Source organism: Petaurus breviceps, unplaced genomic scaffold (assembly GCF_028583685.1).
Source record: "Petaurus breviceps papuanus isolate PSGF00001 unplaced genomic scaffold, PetGlider_PUasm1.0 91041, whole genome shotgun sequence".
Classification (NCBI taxonomy): domain Eukaryota; kingdom Metazoa; phylum Chordata; class Mammalia; order Diprotodontia; family Petauridae; genus Petaurus; species Petaurus breviceps.
This window is the reverse complement of record NW_027187400.1, coordinates 29,143,334-29,159,511: the sequence shown is the minus strand read 5'-3', so window position 1 is coordinate 29,159,511 and position 16,178 is coordinate 29,143,334. Positions and strand designations below refer to the sequence as shown.

The 16,178-nt window shown below is 42.6% G+C and overlaps 1 protein-coding gene across 2 annotated transcripts in view; it reads right to left on the bottom strand.

Moving 5' to 3' along the window:
• Positions 1–16,178, bottom strand: part of ACOT7 (acyl-CoA thioesterase 7) — a 176,363-nt gene that overhangs the window by 159,681 nt on the left and 504 nt on the right. The gene's annotated exons all lie outside the window — the stretch shown is intronic.

Below are 16,178 nucleotides of genomic sequence, written 5' to 3'. Positions count from 1 at the left end.
CCCCCCCCCCCCCCCCCCCCCCGGGTGAAACGCACGCCGCGCTCCGAGCTGCATCCAATCAGAGCTGCATCCAATCAGAGCTGCAGCAGTGAGCATCCTGTTCTTCCCCAGTGATTTGCTTATTGAATAAAGGTACATTTTTTTGTTCACATTTACCTGTTTATTAAAATTGCTGTCAATGTTCATTAAAATAAGCCCTCCCCTGAAAATAAGCCCTCTGGTGTTTTTCTGTCCAAAAAAGATAATAAGACAGTGTCTTATTATCGGGGAAACACGGTAATAGGCTCCAATAGTAAAGAAATGTTTCACCTGTGTTGCTAAAAACATGCCACAGATTCCCATGGATTCAGGTCTGTTTTGCTTCAGTAGAAATAATACTAAGGCTTTGTTTCAATAAGAATAATACTGAGAATGTTTTGCTTCAATAAGAATAATACTGAGAAAGCTCCGCTTCAGTAGAAACAATGCTAACCCCTTAGAAACATATTCTGTTGCCAGCAATCACATTGTCTATAAAATTATGTCTAACAGAAAGCTCGATGCTGTCTTTCGGTCTGAGAGGCAGCCCCAGCCAGTTAATAAATACTCCTATCAAATTATAATTGAACTGTTTGATCTCACTGTCCATTACAGATGGAGGTTCCACCGAGATAGCCTTTGGCTCTGTTTTGACAGCTGGACCAGGATCCCTGGAGGGCCAGGAGAGCAGTTTGACCTAGGGGAGGCCACCAAGTGAAATTCCTCGGCCCCAGACTCACATTGCTTCCCTAAGCAGACCAGAACCTGAGTCCTATCCAAATTCTTTCAATTCAATCCAAGAGTGTTCTGTTTGGTGAGTACACAGTCTGTGAAAGTGCCTAGGGGGTGATCACCGAGAACTCTTTCTCTCGGCCCCAGGCAAAGGGAGGAGCGTAAGCTGGATGCTTGGGTATGGCCCCTACAAGCCTCCAAGGTCAGGATGCTGACAGAGTGCCCGGTTTCTGTTTTGTTTCTTTCTCTTTTCCCTCTCTTCTGAATTTTGTGTTTGTTGTTAAAGTGTTACTGTGTCTTAAACTGTCTATTAGTTTGTGGATTGTTGCTAGATGTCACATTGTTGTGTTGTGTTCTTTTGTGTATATCCTGTCTCTGAGATACTGGCAGGTAGAAAAGAGGAAATCTTCTCCCTTTTGCCCTGCTGCAGTTTTTTTTTTTTTTTGTATATTCTGTCTGTCTGTATAAAGAAATTTTAAATCTGCCACTCTGTAAGCCAAATGCACCCAAGCAGCCAAAAGAATGCTGTACCTGAGCTAGAAAGATTGATAATATCTTAAAGAAAGGCTGCTGGCAGAAAACCACTTCTCCTTCTACTCCTTGAACTCCAGCCAAAGTTATCGAAGTAGAAAGACAAATGGACAGAGAGAGAATGGTAAATTTCTCCCCAAAAATCTGTCTAAGGGAAAAGGGGTCACTTCAATGATCAAAGAGAAGCAGGTTTTCAAGCTGCACTTTGAAGTAGGACTAACACTTAACCCTTTCCTGGGTCACAGAAAGAGAACTGTGCAACATCATTGGGAATATAGATCCATGTAATTGAATGCATTCTGATTACTATTTGGCACTACAAAAACTGAAGTTTAAGGTCACCAGTTTGGTTATTCAAAATTGTTTTTATTTCAAAGTTCAAAATTAAGACCATGATTGTTACTGGTAAACAGCTGTATTATGTATGTTGTATGAGAAACAGTTTAGTTTCTTTTAAAGTCTTGGAGTAGATCTGAAATGTTAAAGGAATGAAAACCTAAGAAAAGTTTATTTGAGCAAAAGGTTAAACAGGGAATTCCGCTAAGATTCTCTTCCCTGTGGTCCCAGTTCTTCTTAGCTTGGGCTCCGGAGCCCTCCGCTGTCATCCAGCTCTGACGGAGCTGAGGAGACAGTAAGAGGTTTGAACCATTAAGATTTTTTTCTCCCTGTTGTCCTGGCTACACCTGAGCTAGGGCTGCAGTGAAGTTAATTTGAGTAAACTTCCTCCAAAAAGAAAAATGGGGGAAGGTACAGTAGCTACATCAGAGCTACACAGGCTTGTCATCTGCCTACCTGAAAGGTTAAATCCCTGGAATAGAATTTTTTTTTCTGAATGACATGGGAACAGTTAGACAAGGGAAAAGAAGCTTGTGAAACAAAGGTACAAATACAAGTTAATCATTATCCCATATACTAAGCCTGGGATACATCTGAGCTACTAAAGTGTGTGTTACATCTGAGCTATTCAGCCTAAATAGTTTAGTAAAAGGGTACTTGATCTAGCTCCCATCAGCAAGTTTTAGATCCCCAGGTACCCTGAAGTCCACCTCTCTAAGTAAGCAGAGTCTGAAGTTTCTACTTCAAGTTCCCCAAACCCTCTCCTCAATGCTCCAGGCAAATCGACCACCCCATAACCAAGGTCTGCTACAGCTAAGCATTCATAGAGGTTTATTTGATAGAGTATAAGCTGATAATGTGCTTTGAGTGTGATGAGTTTGGAAAAATGGAGAGTTTCCCCCTGAAATATAGAGTTCACTCTATACCATCTAAGAGATCTCCCTTGCTGCAAATAATCACTTTGCTTGTTCCAGTGCCAAGGAATTAAAGAAGGTTGCTAAGGACCTAGATTAGACTGACCAGAAACCCTGTCTGATCCAAAGATCCAAGCACTTTACTGACAATTATACATCTCAAGCCAACTGAGGGAATTGAGAGGATTAGATTAGTCTGTTCTTAACTGGCCCTTTACTGATTAATCAGTTGTTGTTTCCATGTTCCTTTGATTGAATACAGACACTTGAAGGGAATGGAACACCAAATTTTCTGATTTTAGGCTATTGCATTTGTTCACTTTCCCCTTCCCAACTTGGAAAGCTCCAAATCTTTCCTCCAATTAGAAATCAGATTGCCTAATTTTGTAGCCTGGTTAAATTTTTGTTGTTGTTGTTGTTTTGGAAGGGCAATTGGGATTAGGTGACTTGCCCAGGGTCACATGGCCAGTTTTTGTGTTAAATGTCTGAGGCCGGATTTGAATTCAGGTTGTCCTGATTCCAGGGCTGGTGCTCTATTCACTGTGCCATCTAGCTGCCCCAGCCTGGTTAATTTTTTCTTCTAATTAATTGGTCTTATTTGATGGTTTTTAATGCATCAAAGTGTGTCTCCCCTGTATCTGGGGAGCAAAACTGAGGAACGCCTGGAAAAGATTTGTTATGTAATTGGTGTGCATTGCTCAAAAAGCAATATGCTTGGAAGCTTAAAAAAAAAAAAAAAGCTTGTCAGTGAGAAACAGTGTGTTCTGAACCCTGCACTGACTGGTTGTGTGACCTAGAATAAATCATTTAACCCTGAGCCTCAATTCATCTATAAAGTGGGGAGATGAGAAAAAGAGAGGAGAAAATAAGGTCAGAAGTCAACTAGCCTCTTCACTTGGTAAGATCAATCATTTTTATATGTAATTTGAAAAGGCAATTAATGTAATGTCATCTTGTAGTTTATATTATTGTTGTATTTCTACACTGTATATTGTAAAACCTGAGTGAGGAGAAAATTGTGTTACTTAAATATGTATATCTGCTATTCAGAAAAACTTGTAAAACTGTTAACTAAGCTATTTTGGGCTAATGTTTTAATGTTAAAACCTAAAATTGTTTATTGATTATTGTATGAAAATTTGACTAGTTCTGCCCATTCAGAGCAGTCTCTCCTGCTTACAACTCATATAAATTTTCCTTATGTTGTAAAACTGTTAAATCCTCTAGAAATTATTTCCAGGCAAGGTCATTCAGCCTGAGAAAGGAAGTTTTAAATGAACCTAACTTGCTAAGAAGTTGCAAAGATCAAAAAGGATTTTTATAAATTGGCTTTTATATTTTAGAAGGATAGTAAAAGGAATTCCTTACATTATAAGACCTGATACATTTTTATTGTTTATCACAGCCCCATGATAATAGAAATAATTATAACTGGCTCTAAGCTGTGATTGGTGAGGCTTGTTGTTTAAGGTAAAAAGCACTTGGGACCATAACTAAATTTTATTTTGCGTCTGAATTTGGGTATAGTTGTCTGCATTAAATCAGCGTCTGAGAGGAAATGCAACTAGCTACTCAGACGAATGTGATCCTGTGCTGTCAACAGGTGGAAGTCTACTTTTGTTAATGGCTGAAGGGACAATCTTAGTCTCTGTCTGGGATGGGCTCTCTCCTGGCTCAGTTTACCCGTGAGGTTCCTTTGAAAAGGAATGTTTCCCACCTATTCCCGAGTCTAGCTATGAGGTGGAACAGGTGCTGCATGAGATGGAATATCTGTAACTGTACCTGAATTTACACAGAGCCAAGGACGTTTTCTCCTGGCATATTTGGAATGTCACATGTCCCTGCCTTTTTCCTTCTGTAACAGGTTTCTATGCTCAGAGCAAGTGATCAGTAAAAGATGTGAGCTTTTTTTATGTTAGCTTATTGGAAAATCAAATATTTTTTTCATCTAGAATAAGAATATGTATAGAAAGTTTATGCAAACTGCTTAAGATGGTTTAAAAGTTTTCAATTAACTTCTTTCACAAAGGTGTAGTGATCATTGAAACTGTTTTGAAGGAAAATACCTTTAGAAGGAATTTTTTAAATCTCTAGTGTGATTCTAAGAGACTCTGATGCAACAAATTGTAAAGCAGAAAAGAACTTACTGTTTTAATCTGAATTTGTAGTTATTCTATCATCTAAGCAAGTGTTAATATTTGTAACTGAATACACATGTGTAAAATTCACTTCTCCTTTTGAGATTCTGTTCAGCACCACACCTCCTATTGTATTTCTGGTGTTGAATGCTGTTATGTGTGACTGTTAATGATTTACTTCTCAAGTCCCTCCAGGCTCCTTGAGGCATCCAAAACACGGTTCGGACAGTGTACCAGGCCACTCCTCATTCGCCACCCTAAGATCCTGCACACTCAGTGAATATCGGAGATTGAGTGCCCACCCGCAAACTACCCCGAGACTCCTCACTTGAGGCCCGTTGGACTGGCCCATACCAGGTTATACTGACTACCCCATCTGCTGTTAAAGTGACGACTCCTCCCAGCTCTCCAGACCTGTGAGTGGCAGAACCCACCAGTGACTTACAGCTGAAAACCAAGAGCCTGTTGTGATGTTCCTGCTTCTAGCGGTCTTGCCTTTCGGTGGTCCTAACCCCTACACTCCCACCTTGTATTCTTGGGCTCTTACTAGGACAATTGATGGGACTCTAATTTCAAAAATGTGACTCATGGCCAGCCCACCCTTTTCTTTGATCTCTGTATCCTGCTTAGCCCCAGATTTATGATGTTTCCCTACACAGGCATGTATTTTGCGGGGACCGATGGTGCTACTTGTGGAGCAGAAAAGCAGCCTTTGGTCAACCCAGTCATATGTCTGCCCTGAGGATGGGTCTCCCAATTGTGGGGGGACCAGGAAATATCACTCTGTCAATTGGGATTGTGTCACCATTGTTGAGTGGGTCTCCGGTGGCAACCATGACCACCACATTTCATTTCATTGTAATACCCTAAATCATGTAACCTGGTTGTCATCAGGATTTTAAATTGGACTAAACAAACTTGGAAAATGGGGAGGACCTGGGAAATTAGATTTTATGTTGTAGGAAGGGATCCCGGAGCCTTGTTCACTGTTCAGTGCACTCCGGTGCCAAGGGATCTTACTCCCACCTCCGGACGCTGATCAAACTCCGCATGGGCCCCTTAACCCACACTCTACCATAACTCCTGCAGGTTCAGGAATTACTTTGGCAAACCCCAGGCTACATGCCCACTCATACTTTTCATGTTCTTGATACTGTTTCCTCTTTCCTAAATTCCTTGGACCCCAGCCTAACTTCTGACTGCTGGTTTTGCTTGAACCCTGCCCCTCCTTATTTTGTTGGGCTAGCTTTAAATTCGTCAAAGGGTTTGACTGATCATGAAATTCAGTATTGGAAGCCCACACTCACCGGCACCAATCTCCCTGCCCACTGTAACCTTGGCTCCTCCAAGCTTACATTAGGAGATGTGCAGGGACAAGTCTGGTGTATTAAATCTAGGGGCTATGCCCTCCAGCAGTCACCTTATAAAAAAAAAAAAAACCTTTGTGCTTCGGTGGTTGAGTTTTTTTCCCAAACAGGAATTTTCACCAAATGTTTTCTTAGCCCCTAAAAATGCTTGGTTTGCCTGTACCTTAGGCTTAACTGCTTGTGTACAGGAATGCCTCCTTGCTGGTAACTCCCCTGAATTCTGCATTTTAGTTCATGTCCTTCCACAGATATACATTTATTCAGGAGAAGGGGCTTGTGAACATTTTGGGCTACAAGCCCGCTATAAAAGAACAGTCCCCATTTTAGTCCCTGTCTTAGTTGGTCTAGGCATAGCAGGTTCAGCAGCAGTGGGAACCATGGCCCTAGTACAAGAAAATAGTCATTTTGAAGCCCTCACCTCCCAAATCTACACAGATATCCAAGACTTGAAGAGCCAAATCTCCTACTTGGAGACCACCCTAGATTCCCTGGCTGAAGTGGTTCTCCAAAACCACCGAGGTTTAGACCTCCTGTTTCTCAAGCAAGGTGGCCTTTGTATGGCCCTGGGAGAAACCTGCTGTTTTTATGTCAACCACTCCGGGGTGCTTCGGGAATCTCTGGCTATACTGTATGTCAATGTTTGGCTGACAGAGAGGCTCATCATCAATAATCTATGTCTTGGTACCAATCTTTTTTTTTTAACTGGTTCCCCTGGCTCACATCACTTGTAACTTCCCTTTATAGGACTATTTGCTTTGTTGTCATTGGGGTTGCTATTGACCCCCTGCCTTATTAACTGCCTAACTACCTATGTTAGAAAAAGGATTCAAGCTGTTAAGCTGTTTGCCCTCTTAACTGCCTATGCCCCTGGACTCAGATGAGTCCGAGATACAACTATGAACCAGTAAAAAGGGGGGAGTGAGGTGCCCACCAGAAATTATACACTAGAGCCCCCTTAAACCTGCTAGAGGAGACCCCTACTGGGTTCCTTGGAAACCACCTAATAGGCTCCAATAGTAAAGAAATGTTTCACCTGTGTTGCTAAAAACATGCCACAGATTCCCACGGATTCAGGTCTGTTTCGCTTCAGTAGAAATAATACTAAGGCTTTGTTTCAATAAGAATAATACTAAAATAATACTGAGAAAGCTCCGCTTCAATGGAAACAATGCTAACCCCTTAGAAACATATTCTGTTGCCAGCAATCACATTGTCTATAAAATTATGTCTAACAGAAAGCTTGATGCTGTCTTTCGGTCTGAGAGGCAGCCCCTATCAAACACTCCTATCAAATTATAATTGGTCTAGCTGTCCCGTTATGTCTCGATGTCCATTACAGGTTCACAAAGCATTTGGCATATGTTCTCTCTTCTGTGCCTTGCCAATTTATGGAGGCACCCTTATTTTACAGGCAGAGATCTGAACCCACGACTCTACTAATTCAATGTGCAGCAACTGGGCCATGTCATGGGCCCAATGGACAGACCTTGAGAAGACACCTAAGAAATACTGTATGGTGTGAAGTACAAAAAAAGCAGAAAAGGTAAATCTTATTTTCACAAATGAGCAAGAGAAAATACTGCAATCTCAGGGCATGAGAATCAAGGGCCAGGCCAGGCCAAGGAGCCCAAGGAAGAAGCCGACCCAAGGGAAGGCTGAAGACTGAGGGAGCCACTCTCATGGGAGCAACGCACAATTTAGGGTATGAGTCAGGGATGTAGCCAGATGAGCAAAGGCACTGCTAAGAGGAGATTTTGCAGATATCACACTTCAGGTCCCTATCTCACAAACACCAAGCTCTTTAACAATTAGGGAGAGGGTCAAGGCCAGAAAACATTCATGACTCCATGAAAACCATTAGGACTGGACAAGTTATTTGGGTAGTGGCAAAGGAAGATTCTGGAAGGTCTTGGTTATATATAAAATGCAAATATTCAGAACTATGCCTAAAAGGCTATAAAATTGTGTATACCCTTTGACCCAGCAATAGCACTTCTGGGCTGTATCCCAAAGAGATCATACAAACTGGAGAAGAACCCATATGTACAAAAATATTTATAGCAGCTCTTTTTGTGGTGGCAAAGAATTGGAAATTGAGGGGATGCCCATCAATTGGGGAATGGCTGAACAAGTTATGGTACATGAGTGTAAGAGAATACTATTGTGCTTTAAGAAATGATGAGCAGGTGGACTTCAGAAAAACATGGAAAGACTTAAATGAACTGATGCTGAGTGAGGGGAGCAGAACCAGGAGAACATTTACACAGTTACAGTCACATTGTTGGATGACTAACTTTGATAGACTTGGCTCTTCTCAGCAATGCAAGGTTCTAAGACAACTCCAAGAGGCTCGTAATGGAAAATGCTACCCTCCACATATAGAGAATCATAAGGTCTGAATGCAGATCGAAGCAGACTATTTGCTTTCTCTCCTTTTTGTTTTGTTTTGTTTCTTATTTCTCGTGGTTCATTCCGTTGGTTATAATTCTTCTTTGCAACATGACTAATGTGAAAATATATTTAATGTGAATGTATACATAGAGACTATATCAGATCGCACACTGTCTTGGGGATGAGGGAGAGGATGAAGGCAGAGAAAATTTGGAACTCAAAAGCTTGTAGAAGTGAATGTTGTAAACTAAAAATAAATAAATATATTTTTTAAAAAAAGAAGAAAAAACAAAATGCAGAGCATGCATGCTGCCACTTACTAGCTATGTTAACTTTAAACAAATCTGTTAACCATTGAACCTCAGTTTCCTCTTCTGCAACAAGGAGATAATATTTGCCCCTTCACATTCTTATTATTGTTGGGGGTTTTTTTTTATCTAAAACTGAGATTTATTCAACACAGGGAATTCCTAGGTTGAAAACTCCCTCCTTTACATAGGTAAACCTCACCTGTAACTTAATCATCTTAAGAGAGTTGCCTGAGATACTACTAATAGCTAACATTCATATGATGCTTGCTATGTGCCAGTCACCATGTTAAGTGCCCCATTTTACAGTTGAGAAAACTGAGGAAGAGGTTAAATGATCTGCCCAAGCTCACACATTTGAACTCAGATCTTTCTGCCTTCAGGCCCAGCACTTTACCACTGAGGCACCTGGCTGCCCCACTAGAAGGTCAAGTGATTTGCCCAGAGTCACAAAGCTGGTACAAACAAGTCAGAGACAGAATCTGAAGGCTCCTAGACTCTCAGGCTGACCCACTCCCCACTGTGACAGGCTGTCTCTCCCCTGAACAAAGTAGGTGTTTAATAAGTGTTTACTGAATTAAAGTAGGTGTTTACTGAATTTAGCTCTCCCAGGTCCCTGTGGGAACATAGCAAAGTCTTGTTTCCCTCTCCCTTTCTTTGATTTCTCTTGAACCATAATATTTTACTTTGTACCAGAACTATGAGAACACACCTTCTCCCTATGTAGGTCCACACCTTCTTTGCAACTGATGGTCTTAGAGACCACTGGGAGGTTAAGCATTGCTCAGGGTCTCACAGCCAGTGTGTATCAAAAATGACACTTAACCCCTGGTATTCCTGACAGAAGCTGTCTCCCTATGCACTATATCCAGCCTGTCTCTGACAAAGTTATTAAGAGAATCAAGTAAGATTTTAGATGGCAAAGTGCTAAATAATTACAAATTGTCATCATCAGGATTGTTAAAATTTTTACACATTAACAATACAGTTCAAAATATGTCAAAAGTCAATTACTTAGTAAAACTTAAAAGGAACCAGAGTCAAGTTCAGGGGTGGGGAACCTTTGGCCTGGAGGCCGCATGTGGCCCTCTAGGTCCTCAAGTGCAGCCCTTTGAATTCCTAAGACAGGCCCTGGTGTAGTTCCTCAGGAAGAAATGAAGCAGCCTGTGTGTTACAGCCTGGCCCTTTCAAGCCAATTTGCCTAAATTGTTGCCTTTTAAAAGCCTTCTATCTGAGCTGAATTATCTAAAGTTGCATTTTATGACAGCTCTTTAAAAAGTTTATCAATGTATGTACACAGTAACGGCCACATTGTGCAATGGCTAACTTTGATAGGCTTAGCTCTTTTCAGCAATGCAAGGATCTAAGACAACTCCAAGAGGCTCACGCTGTCGCATCCAGAGAAAGAACTCTGGAGTCTGAATGCAGATTGAAGGATACTATTTGCTCTCTTTTTGTTGGTGGTTTTTTTGTTTTGTTTCTTCTTTCTTGTGGTTTCTGCCATCGATTCTAATTCTTTTTTCACCATGACTAATGTGAAAATGTTGAATATGAATGTATGTGTATATCAGATTGCATGCCATTTTGGGGAGGGGGAAGAGAAGGGAGGGGAAAGCATTTACCACTCAAAACCTTATGGAAGTGTACGCTGAAAGCTAAAAAGGAATCAATTAGTTATAAAAAAGGCAAAAAGCTTATCAATGTAATTCATATTCTTTATACGTTATTTGTCCTTAGCGTGCTTCTCTTTCAGTATGAGGAAGCAAATACCACTTGAAAGAGTTATTATAAAAATGTATCAAGTCTACTGGAGTTTACTTGGGTAACCCAAAGCACATCAAAGCTAAGACAGCCATTCAATATATGCATCTTCATATCTAATACCCTGGATACGGGTCTGAGGGTCAAGATGTATAGGGAATTGATCATTATTTAAGTCTAAAAGCTCTTTCCCACTGAGTAAGTAGTCAAAGGAAATGAACCACCATTCTTTTGGGGGGGGCACTTTTTGGAGGGGGGAAGGTAGAGCAATTGGGGTTAAGTGACTTGCCCAAGGTCACACGGCTAGAAAGTGATAGGTGTCTGAGGCCAGATTTGAACTCAGGTCCTCCTGACTCCAGGGCCAGTGCTCTATTCACTGCATCACCTAACCGCCCCACACCCAACATTCTTAAAAGAAGAATTACAAACTATTACCGACCATCAGAAAAACCACTCCAAAATCCAAAGATCAGAAACCTAATGCTAAAAGGGACCTCAATGGCCACTGAGGCCAAATCAATCATTTTACAAATGAGAAACTGAGACCCAGGGAGGGGAATGATTTGCCCCATTTAGTAATTGCCAGAAATGGGATCTGAACCTGAGCCTTTTACCTGCTGTGTCAGGGCCCCCTCCACTGTACTAGGCTACGTAGAACTTTGAACCCAGCTAACTGGCAAAGAGGACAAATGGAGTGCAGAGACAAAGCTGAAGGCCTTCTGAAGAGAAAAGTATATCAATGCATTGTTGATGCGACTCTAAAGGGGTCGAACTGCTCGAGAAAGTGACTGGGAGCTAGGTAAAGGAAAAGTGACTAACCAGAAATCCCACAGCAAGATAGGGAGTATAAGGAGGTTCCACATACATCAAAATATTCAAGGCAGCCCTTTTTGTGATAGCAGAGCTTGAACCACAAAGGAGATGCCTGTGGATTGGGGAGTGGCTAAGCAGTCATAGTACATGAACGAACACTGATGCGTCATAAGAAATGGCAAATGTGGGAGTGGCGAGGTGGTGAATAGAGTACAGGCCCAGGAGTCAGGAGGACCTGAATTCAAATCTATCCTCAGACACTTAACACTTACTAGCCATGTGACCTTGGGCAAGTCACTTAACCCCAAATGCCCTGCCTTCCCCCCTCCAAAAAAAAAATTGCAAATGTGAAGAATTCAGAGAAGCATGAACTGATACAAAATGTAGTAAGCAAAACCAGGAAGCAACACTCCTGATGATTTTGGTGTTAGCCACCTGAGCTGACCAGAACCTGTGCTAAATCGTGAACTCACTCTCCAAAGTCTCTATTACACATCGAAGCAGGACCCCTGGCCTCTTCCACACAGTGTAGCAGCACCAAAAGCACCTGGATGCAGCAATTCCCCTGACACAAATGGAAACGGAAAGACCAACAACAAAAACCTGAATGCTACGAAAGTATGAGGCAACGTGGCACAGTGGACAGAGTGCTAGTCCCTTTCTGGAGTCAAGTCAAATCCAGCCTCAGATACTTACTAGCTGTATGACCCTAGACAAGTCACTTAATCTGTCAGCTTCAGTTTCCTCATTTTAAAATGGCGATAGTAATAGTTAATCCCTGCTTCCCAGGGTTGTGGCAAGGATCAAATGAGATAATAATTGCAAGAATTGTGAAGTGCCTGGCACACAGTAGGTGCTGTATGAATGTTAGCATGATGATGATGGCAGCTACATTTGGCCCGCAAGAGAAGATATGAGAATGTACATCTCCTCCCCTTTTCTTTGCAAAGAAAAGGAAGTAAGTATGTCCAGTAAGGCATTCTCTTCTCACTCCCCTTACAGGGAAAAGGAACCCTTGCTCAGGTGCAGAAAACAGTAAATGCTATCAAACAGGGTTGATATGTTGGTGAGTTTTGCTAACCCACTTTTTTTCTCCCTCTTTTTTATTCTGTTATAAAGGAATGGCTCTCTAGGTTGGAAAGGGAAGGGAATGTTTTGGAAAATAAAAACAGGGCGCCTGGATTTGTGATTTCAGCGATGAGAAATGAAGTTGATGTAAGTGTCTGGCACCCATTGTTGTTCAGTCATGTCTAGCTATCCATGACCCCATGGGCCATTGCCATTTTCTTCTCCAGTAGATTAGGGCAAACAGAGGTTGTGACTTGGCCAAGGTCACACAGCTTAGTAAATGTCTGAGGTCATATTTGAACTCAGGTCTTCCTGATTCTCTGCCCACAGTTCTATCCACTGAGCCATCCAGCTGCCCTGTAAAGCAGGTTTATTGACTGACTGAAGATATTTTACTGGTAAAAATGTTTAAAGAAAAAAACATTTTAAGTCCTTGAGCTTCACTTCAGTGAGACTGCCCTTTATATAGTAACTCCAGTGCCAATGTGTAAACTCTTATCTCTGCCAAGCCACTATCAAGTGAGATGACTACTATTGCTTCCAAGTTCACATTTATTTATTTACTTAACACTGCTGTGGACAGAGTGCCATTCAAGTCTACTTCCCTTGTGGAAGGCCCAGGTGCACACAATGAAGCTATGCTTCATTCTGTGTACATCAATGAAAACCAACCAAACAACCTGGGGAGTGAGAAGAGAATGCCTTACTGGACTAGGACCCTAAATGTGGTTTCTGAGCAAAACTAGAAACTAAAATTACCCCTCCCCAGTTACCCCATACTGTTTCCATTCAAATCGAGTTCTTTCTTTTTTCCCTGTCTTTGCAAAGAGATGGGGGCAGGGGTGGGAAGGAAGGAAGGTACATTTTTATTTTTCTTCTTTGGGGCCAAATCTCATCATCCTAGTCATCCTTGTCATTGGCACTGCTGCCACCAGCATTTCTATAGTGCCTACTATGCACCAGGCACTGATCTGTGCCTTTTACAAGTGGGGTCCCAAGAAATCACAAATTACTTCATCAAGATCAAGTTGAAAAAAGCATGTCTAGACCACCACCATCAAAATCACCTCGTGGTCATTTCCTGGCGTTCAGATTCACAGTCCCAGACCCAAAAAAAGTCTAAGCATTTATAATCACATAATCATATCCAGGAAATCAGAATCCAAGATCATTACGAAAGGCACTGCAGGAAGCAAATCAAATGCCAAAGTTAACTGTGTTTTTAAGAAGAGAGGCATTAGGGAAGGAGTGGGCCTTGCTTAAGACCCCATCTTTGGAGGTTAGCTTGTTGACAGTGTCTGGCCCTTCCCATAAATGATGATGCAGTTTCCCTGCAATAAACCCTCTCCTCCCACTCCAGTCATTCTTTTTCAAGTTTCTAATTGTACCTCCTCTTCAAGTCTTCAAAGATTCAGTGATCCTGAGATGAAAATCTTCTTCCTGATTTATCCCAACAACAGACTGTCCATCCGTCCATCAGTCAGTCAGTCTGTCTCCTAGGCATCTGAGCTGTTTGGAGGGAAGGACCTATTTCTGCTCCTTTGAAAGTTCTAATGGGTTGTAAAGGTACCCCCTTAAAGTAGCAGTTTCACTCTAATTATTGGGAAAGAAATGGTCTTTTCCCTGTTTCCAACTAAGACTTTAGAAGCTACCAAAGAAAAAGGGCTGTGAAGTAGATTTAGGGCAGCCACAGAGCCCAGAAAATGGTCCGGAGTTCTGTCAAACAGAACAGACTCAGGTTACATACCAAAATTAATTAGAGGCCAGCATGAAGTGCTCCACTCCACTACAAAAGGAAAGGAAACAAATGCCAATTGAACTGGGTCTCTGCCAGTCCAGGCCAAAGTCCTTCACCACTATTTCCTAGTGGTATATTTGGCAAGGAGAAACAGGACCACACTGAGAGGAGGTATATTTCTCAAAGGCAACAGAAATAGATGTAAATCAATGGAGACAAAGGATCTAGGGGAAAGCAGCTGGTCTGCAATACCCAGAGATGTCATTTTAGGGAGTGTCACAAAAGCACAGGCTCCTGATAAGGAGGATCAGATGAGACAATTAGCACAATGCCTGGCACACAGCAAGCATGATATACATGCTGCCAGGACAATGATATTCTTTGGTCTTTTGATTTGTAAACAACTGTAGGTTCAACAGGCAAGAAAATGTCCTCAATGGATCCTACCACAAAATAAGGAGAGTGAAGCCAAGGTGAACAGTAACCAAACCTGGTCACTTCCTGCCTCTGTGACCTTGGGCATCAGTGTGGTCCTATCAAAGTTATCCAGCTCAAACTGACTTCAGAGGCTGTAAAACCAAACCATCCATTTTACCCATGAGGAAACTGAGGCCCAAGAAAGTTAACTGACTTGCCTAGGGTCATAACAAGGATCAAGCATCAAAGGCAAAGTATCACTTTACCTTTCTGGGTCTCAGTTTCCTCAGATAGGAGGGAATTGGACTGCATTATTTCTAAGGTCTCTTCCAACTAAAACCTTCCTAATTTACATATGAATAAGGTCAGGAGAAGATCACAGAGATGATTAGAAAGCAGCAAGCCCAGGGCTCTAAGTCTAAGGAGGAAAAAAGGTAACAGATCTTCCTTGTCTCTTGCCAGCTGATAATGTATCTCCCAGGCCCTTCAAGCCGGGGTGGGGAGACCAAAGCAATGAACAGGATGCCACATCAAAGTTCTACCAGGCTGAAGCTGTTAGAAGGTGGGAACAGGGAAGGATGGCAGACCATAGGGTTGGATAACTAGGGTAGAGATGGGATACAAGAAAGGGGGATCCTCAAGTGGGAATCGTCCACTGATGGTACAGAGGACAAAGGGACAAGGAGTGGATGTGTTAGGAGAAGGGTGCATTTTAGGGGGACCTGCGTAAGGTAAATAGATTTAAGACAAGGTGAAGGTAAAAAAAAAAAAAACAAAAGCTCACTCAGGTTCCATTTGCATACAAGGGATGTGGGCCAAAGAATGGAAGCTGCTTGTTTTCTTTGGTTGTTTTTAATTTTTTTTACTTTTGTGGGTGGGGAGGAGAGGGAGAAGTTGAGGGATTAGGTGTGGAGATAAGTCCCAGAGGGGGTTGGCCTTTTGGTTGGTCTTACCCAGAGTGAGAGTGTAACAGGAACAGGAAGAGTTTGGGGTACAGTCCCAGGGGGAAAGCTTTTTGGGGACAAATAAAAGAATAAAGATGAGCCCCAGGGAGAAGGTATGGGGGGCAGGGAGATAGGTATCATTGAGCAAGGGGTGGGGGGTAGAAGTATCAAAACAGAGTCTGGGGTCGGTATTTGGGGGACGACGTTAAGAATGGAGGGGAAATACAAGGATGGGCCTCAACTGTGGGGAGGGGGTTTATGGGGAATGAGATGAGAAGGGGAGAATGGAGGGGGGGAGGAAGAAGGAATTTGGGTGAGGTTGGAGGTTAGGAATGGAAAGTATGAAAGGATGGAGATGGGGGAATAAGGAGTGAGGTCGGGGGGAAGGGGGGCGAGAACCGCTGTGGGGGATGAGACTTCGGGGCTGTCACGGAGGGGTATTTGGGAGGCAAGCATCACTGGGAGGGATGAGTGAATGGAGCCCAGTGCGGGAGGGCCGGCAGCTGACCCGGTGAAGTGAGGAAGAAGAGAAAGGGGCTGGGGGCGGCTGGGGGGGAAGATGGGCGAAGGAGGCTCAGCTGGGGGACGGGCGGTGTTTGGGGGGTGGGCTTCATGGTAGGAGGAGGCTCGTCCCGGGAGTCGGTATCGGGAGGGAGTGGGGCATGGGGGGGCTCGAGACGAGGGGGGAGGGGACGGGGAGGA